Raw genomic sequence first — 6,311 nt, 5'->3', positions numbered from 1 at the left:
ATCGAAAAATTATCGAATTTTCGATATATCATAATTTTCGATACGATACGATACCGTATCGTAATTTTCAATACGATAACGATATGAATTTCCTTATATCGATATATATCGTTTTATATCGAATATACGATATATATCGATATTTTCGATATATCGTTTTATATCGAATATACGATATATATCGTATATATCGAAACATAATGAAATTCAATACATATTAAAATTTAAAATTATAAATATATATAAATCCATTTAATTGTACTTAGTTGTGTTGTATTTTGATTATGGAGATAAGAACACTATTAATTTTATTGTGTTGAAGTTTTATTAATTTTTGTGTGAATTTTAAGTTTTGAAATTATAATTTTCGATATACAGGTGTTCGATTCGATATCGATATTTCTATATATCGTACCGAAATTTGATATATATATCGAATTTCGGTATGATATATATATATATATATATATATATATATATATATATATATATATAGGGATGTATTCATTTCCTTTTCTCATATATTCTTCTTTTTCCTTCTTAATCTCAACCTTTAATTTTATAAATCGGATGGCTGAAATTAATCACTGATTCCATTAAATTATAATACCTTAATAAACGATTAAGGGTAGATTTGGTACATGATTATTTGATAGTTATGGAAATCCCATGATTCTCTCATGGGAATATACGGCAGTTTTTTTCCAAAAAACACGTCGATGAAGGAAGGTAATGCTGCGGTGTATATGATTTCGAATCTCTATTTTTTTCCAAGGTTTCAATTATCACAATTCTCAAATCTTTGCTCAATTAATCCTCGGGAGTGTAAGGTTGTCTAATTGGCGTTGGATCTACAACTTTCGTTTCTAATCAATGGAAGAAGGTAAATCTCGAAGCTTCACGATTCTGTTTTTATTGCGGATGTTTCTGTCTCAATTTGTAGCAGTTTCATTATCTGATTTTTAACCAGCAATAATTAAGTGTATTGTGTTGCCATGGTATAACATGAGCGCTTGCTCTGAAACCTTCCTCCATGGATTCGCTCTCGGCATGTCGAAGGTATTAGGTTGAAACGAGACATATAATGCACATCTAAATGAAGCATAATGAACTTATGATCATATGTAATGCATAATTCTTTGAACTGCTATGTTTTCGGGGTAAAACGGTTTTTTCTGGTTTGCGATGTGTGGCGCACGTTGCTTTTTTCCCCGTAAGGGTTTAATAATCCTAGGGGCTAGGGTATAGTATGTAAACATTAATAACAACATTTAACAAAGCTTTGTGTCTGACCCAGTAATAAATTACGTAGGTCTATAACGTACATAGTTTAATGAATAAAGTTTTTAACAATAATGCATCAACTGATTAACCGTAATGCACTATATTGTTTGTATAATGCATAATATATTATTTGGAATGTGTATGTTGTACGAATTAAAACAGGTATGATTTTATGCCTCATTTTACTAGGGCTTAAATATCAGTTGTTAGCTTTGGATTTTGGCACACGTTTCTTGTTTTTCCCGAAGGTTTTCATAAGCCAAGGGGGTAGGGTATAGTATGTACAAATAAAAAACGACGTTTTTAATAGTGTGTGTTATACGTATGCATACATCAAGGGTTCATCCAAGTGAAACATTTGACAGATTGAATGTGTGCAAATCGTGCATTGCTTGGCAGCTTATTTTATTCCAAAGTTGTTATTTTTTGCTGACCCCTTTTTGTTGCCAATTGTGTGCAGTGGTTGTTGTACCTGAATGTTCCGCCGCGATGAAGCCTGTTGTAGGTCAGAAATTCCAATCATTGGATTTTGCTTTTGCTTTCTACGACATATATGCCCGTGCAGTTGGCTTCGATACGCGCAAACAAGCTATGAGGAAGGTTGATGATGTCACGACCTGGTATCAAGTTGTATGCAACAAGGAAGGAAGGAAAAAGGGTGGTGAGGATGACCAGCTGAATGCTCGTACTGGTTTCACTATCAAGCGTAGGAAGTTATCTAAGCGGTGTGGTTGCACAGCTAGTATATCCTTCAGGTTTTTCTCGGAAGATGGCTCGTCGTGATACATAATTCACGAGTTCAATGAGATTCATAACCATCACATGGTTGAGACGGAACATCAGCAATTCATGTCTAGTAATCGCAAGTTGGATGATGTTCATCATAAATTTATCCCGACTGTTCAAGGGCGAATATAGGACCCACGCTTACATTTAAGGTATTGAAGGAGATTCTTGGTGGGTTCGAACTGGCTGGTTGCACGGTTGGGGATATCAGGAATGCCTCACGGGACATCAAAGAATATGCACAAGGATATGATGTACAAATGGTGTTGGATGACATGGCGAGGAAGAAGGAGATTTCCGAGGCTTACACCTATCACTACGAAGTTAACGAATCTGACCAGTTGGTTGCTTTGTTTTGGTGCGACGGTGTAATGAAGAGAAATTACCACATGTTTGGTGATACTGTGTCCTTCGACTCCACGTACAACACAAATCGGTTGAAACTGACTACTGTGTTATTTATGTTTACTATATGTATCTATTGTATATTATGTGCATTATTACTGGATGTTACTGCTTTACGCATTGCCGCAAGTTGCATTATGATATGTTTACGCTACTGAAGACAATATATATAGTATGCATTATTAATTGATGTACGTGCATTACGAATTACAATATGTTGCATTATGATATATTTTAGATTCTGACTGCAGGTAATTGTCATGTATGCAGGTACTGTATGATCTTCACTCCTTTCACTGGAAAGGATAATCATGGTAGTCCTGTGACATTTGCAGCGGGGCTGGTTTGCAGCGAGAAAACAGGGGCTTTTGCTTGGCTGTTCAGACATTTTGTAGATTGTATGGGTGTAGCACCCAGGATGTGTGGCGCACGTTTAACAATGCATTACGTAGTACGAATACTTACATTATATGTAGATATGACGCACATAAAACTGAGGCGTACCTTATATGTTGCTTAATAAATGTAATGTACAATATACAAATGCATTATGTGGAGGTGCCATTGCATTATTCCTACGCATTGGTGCATTATTTGGTTAAAATTCACAAACAACGTTTAATAATGCATTACGTATTACGAATACTTACATTATATGCAGATATGATGCACACAAAATTGAGGCGTACTATATACGGCTCAGTATATTAGGTGTACAATATACACAAGCATTATTTGGTTATGCCTTTGCATTACGCATAAGGTTTGGTGCATTATTTGGTATATGTTGGTCATTATGAGAGTACATCGTCCACCTAAACAGACCAAAAAAACATAACACAAACAAGCAAATAACATAATACATCCATTAATGGTCGCCAGAGTGTTCACATGATAGAAATCAAAAAATGTTATTTTAAAAAACATTGTTCAGTGTATTCAAGCTTGCAAAAAGGAAATAAAGTGCAAATTCTTCCAACAAATACTAGAAATAATCACGCCCTACAACCCATAATTTTCTACCCACTTTTCGAAATTGAAATTTTTAGGTTTATCTCTCCAGAACTTGGTTGCCTTTTTTTGGTTTGCGGCACCGCGGACATTGTAGGGAGAAGTCAGTAGCACCCTTGCAAATTTGATTCGAAACATTTCAAGACTTTTGCTTCCCTTTGCGGTCAGCCCGCAATCCCAATCTTTATCCTTCTCTCCAAAGTACGTCTCCAAGTGGCGCATTACGTACATCATCGACTGCATCATCGAGTTCCGATCTTACTCGTTTTTCTGAAATTGCACAAACAAAGAATCAAATTCAAACCTTTTCCATACAGTAGAGTACGATATGTGTAATGATGTGTTCGTCATAATGGGTTCATATTAATGCAACCGGCGTACTTAATCAGATCACATGAAAGTTTGCGTAACACATTCGCATAATGCATTAAACATCCCTGATAATGCACTAATAATCACTGATAATGCACTCAATATTACTGGTAATGCCAGTAGATACCACTGACAATGCAATCAATAATAATGATAATGCATTAGATAATACTGATGATGCACTAAATATTACTTAAAATGCATAAAATACTACTGATAATTGACAAAGTATTACTGATAATTCATTACATACTCCTGATAATGCGTTATTATTTCATCGGACTACACATTTTTTCACAGAACCTCTGTACTGCATATTTTATGAAACACAATTCATACATTATGTTCGGAAATTCAAATGACCTTATCACGCATTTCATCCAAAATGCAAATGTACTTTTGTTACCAACAAATTGTAATACAAAACACACAATTTCAGTTCGACAATTAATCTGTAATGCACGTTTTGATAAACATAATGCATAACATATGTTACATAATGCTTAGTTCATATGAATTAAACTCCATATAAAACAAGTATTTTTCAATTTGTAACTAATATACCACAAATAATGCACATAATAACTCCAAAAACCCATGCTTATAGTTCCACAAATCATTGAATATATCTGAAATTATGAACCGTGTGAAGTATTTAGTCATCACACCACACAACATGTATACTGGGGATTTAACAGAATTGCTAAAACCATCACTCACAATATGAAAAAAAAAATATTGATTTGAAGCAGGACGATGTAAAATTATACCTGCAGCCTCTGTTACTTGCGATAGCGGACGACCCCTCTTCGGCATTTTCGATCTGGCAAAACCAACAAACACGTATCATGGTACTGGAATTCATCATTATATAACCGAACCCAAAAACGGGTCTGCGAAATCACGAAACCACCGCTTTGGTCTGCAAAATCACAAAAAAAAGATGCCTAAATCACTCTTGAAACATACCTATTGGAAATTAGTCGGGGTTTCCGAGTCGATTTCAGCGTTGAAAGCTAATTCCCTCGGAAAATTTGGTCGAGAAAATCAAAAATCTCCAAAAGCGGCGCTGGGGATGTTGAAATATGGGGTTTTCGTAGTGGAGAGAGTGGGAGTAGATGTAAGGGTTGTGGGATTAATGACTGATGGAAGAAGGAGAATTGTTGCATTCGAAATCCCGTAAAATTAGCAGTTTCCAAGATTTGGCGGTTCAGCTTCTGTCAAATGGCCAAATTAAGAAGGAAAAAGGATGTAAAAGTGGAAAAGGAGAATAAGGCCCCCCTATATATATATATATATATATCGATACGATAACTATATTGATTTTATCCATATCGAAAGTTCGATATATCGAAATTCGATATATCAAAACTTTCGATACGATAACGATATGAAATTCTTTCATATCCATATTTTCGATACGATATACGATACAACATTTTCGATACGAGGCTCACCCCTAGAGTTAACTATCTAAATCCATTTAGGATTATTCTAGATTTTATTTCGATAAAATCAAATCCTACAATTCAAGATAACGTTGATCTAGGATTATCATTATTTAAATCGTACTAGGATATTACTAGATAGAAACAACTCCATCATATTCCATAAGATAAAAATAAAATCCCATCAACTAAGATTTATACAAATCTTAATTCTATTTAGAATAGACATCTAGAATATATCAAACATTACTTAGGATTTCTTAGATAAATAAATTTGTCTAAATCCACTTAAATACGAATTTTCTTAAATATCATATTTATCCTAATCTATCTAGGATATAAATCCAAAAGATAATGATAACTTGGATTAATGTCTGTTCTAATCCATCTAGGACTTGTCTTAATTGAATTAAATCTACTCAAATTAATAGGATAAAAATAAATTAATATTAATATTAGTCATAATCCATCTAGGATTTAACTTGGAGTAAATCCATAGAATAAGATAATATTACATTATTACTATTTAAATCCATCTAGAACTCATATATGAATAAACTCATATAAATTCCTAGGATAAGAATAAAACATTATATTATTATTATCCAAATCCATCTAAAACTCATATATGAATAAATCCATATAAATTCATAGGATAAGAATAAAATAATATTATCATTATCTAAACCTAACTAGGATTCGTCCAGAAATAAATCCATATATATCCATATGATATAGATAAAAACTATAGATTATGATTTTCCAAATTTAACAAGGATTTATCTAGGAATAAAATCCATATAAATCCATAAAATAATGAAAGAATCTAATTAATCCATGATTTAATTCATAATTAAATCTTATGCAGTATATAAAATCCACAAAAAGATATATTCAAATCTTATTTACAAATTAATCTTGAATTATTTCCAAAATTGAATCCAAAGGAAAACCCTAATCAATTTTTGGAAAGTGAAGTCACAGAACGGACGATGCGACGTCGTG

The 6,311-nt window shown here is 33.1% G+C and overlaps 1 long non-coding RNA gene across 1 annotated transcript; it reads right to left on the bottom strand.

The window, feature by feature from the left end:
• Positions 1 to 3,316: 3,316 nt before the first annotated feature.
• LOC121771842 lies at positions 3,317 to 5,018 on the bottom strand. Its single transcript, XR_006044218.1, has 3 exons — positions 4,828 to 5,018; positions 4,629 to 4,681; positions 3,317 to 3,756 (listed from the first exon to the last, which is right to left on the bottom strand). It is a non-coding gene; the product is annotated as an uncharacterized LOC121771842 (long non-coding RNA).
• Positions 5,019 to 6,311: the final 1,293 nt, after the last annotated feature.

The sequence above is a fragment of the Salvia splendens genome, chromosome 2 (assembly GCF_004379255.2).
Source record: "Salvia splendens isolate huo1 chromosome 2, SspV2, whole genome shotgun sequence".
Classification (NCBI taxonomy): domain Eukaryota; kingdom Viridiplantae; phylum Streptophyta; class Magnoliopsida; order Lamiales; family Lamiaceae; genus Salvia; species Salvia splendens.
Note: the sequence above shows the minus strand (reverse complement) of the source record. Positions and strands in the feature narration are given on the sequence as shown.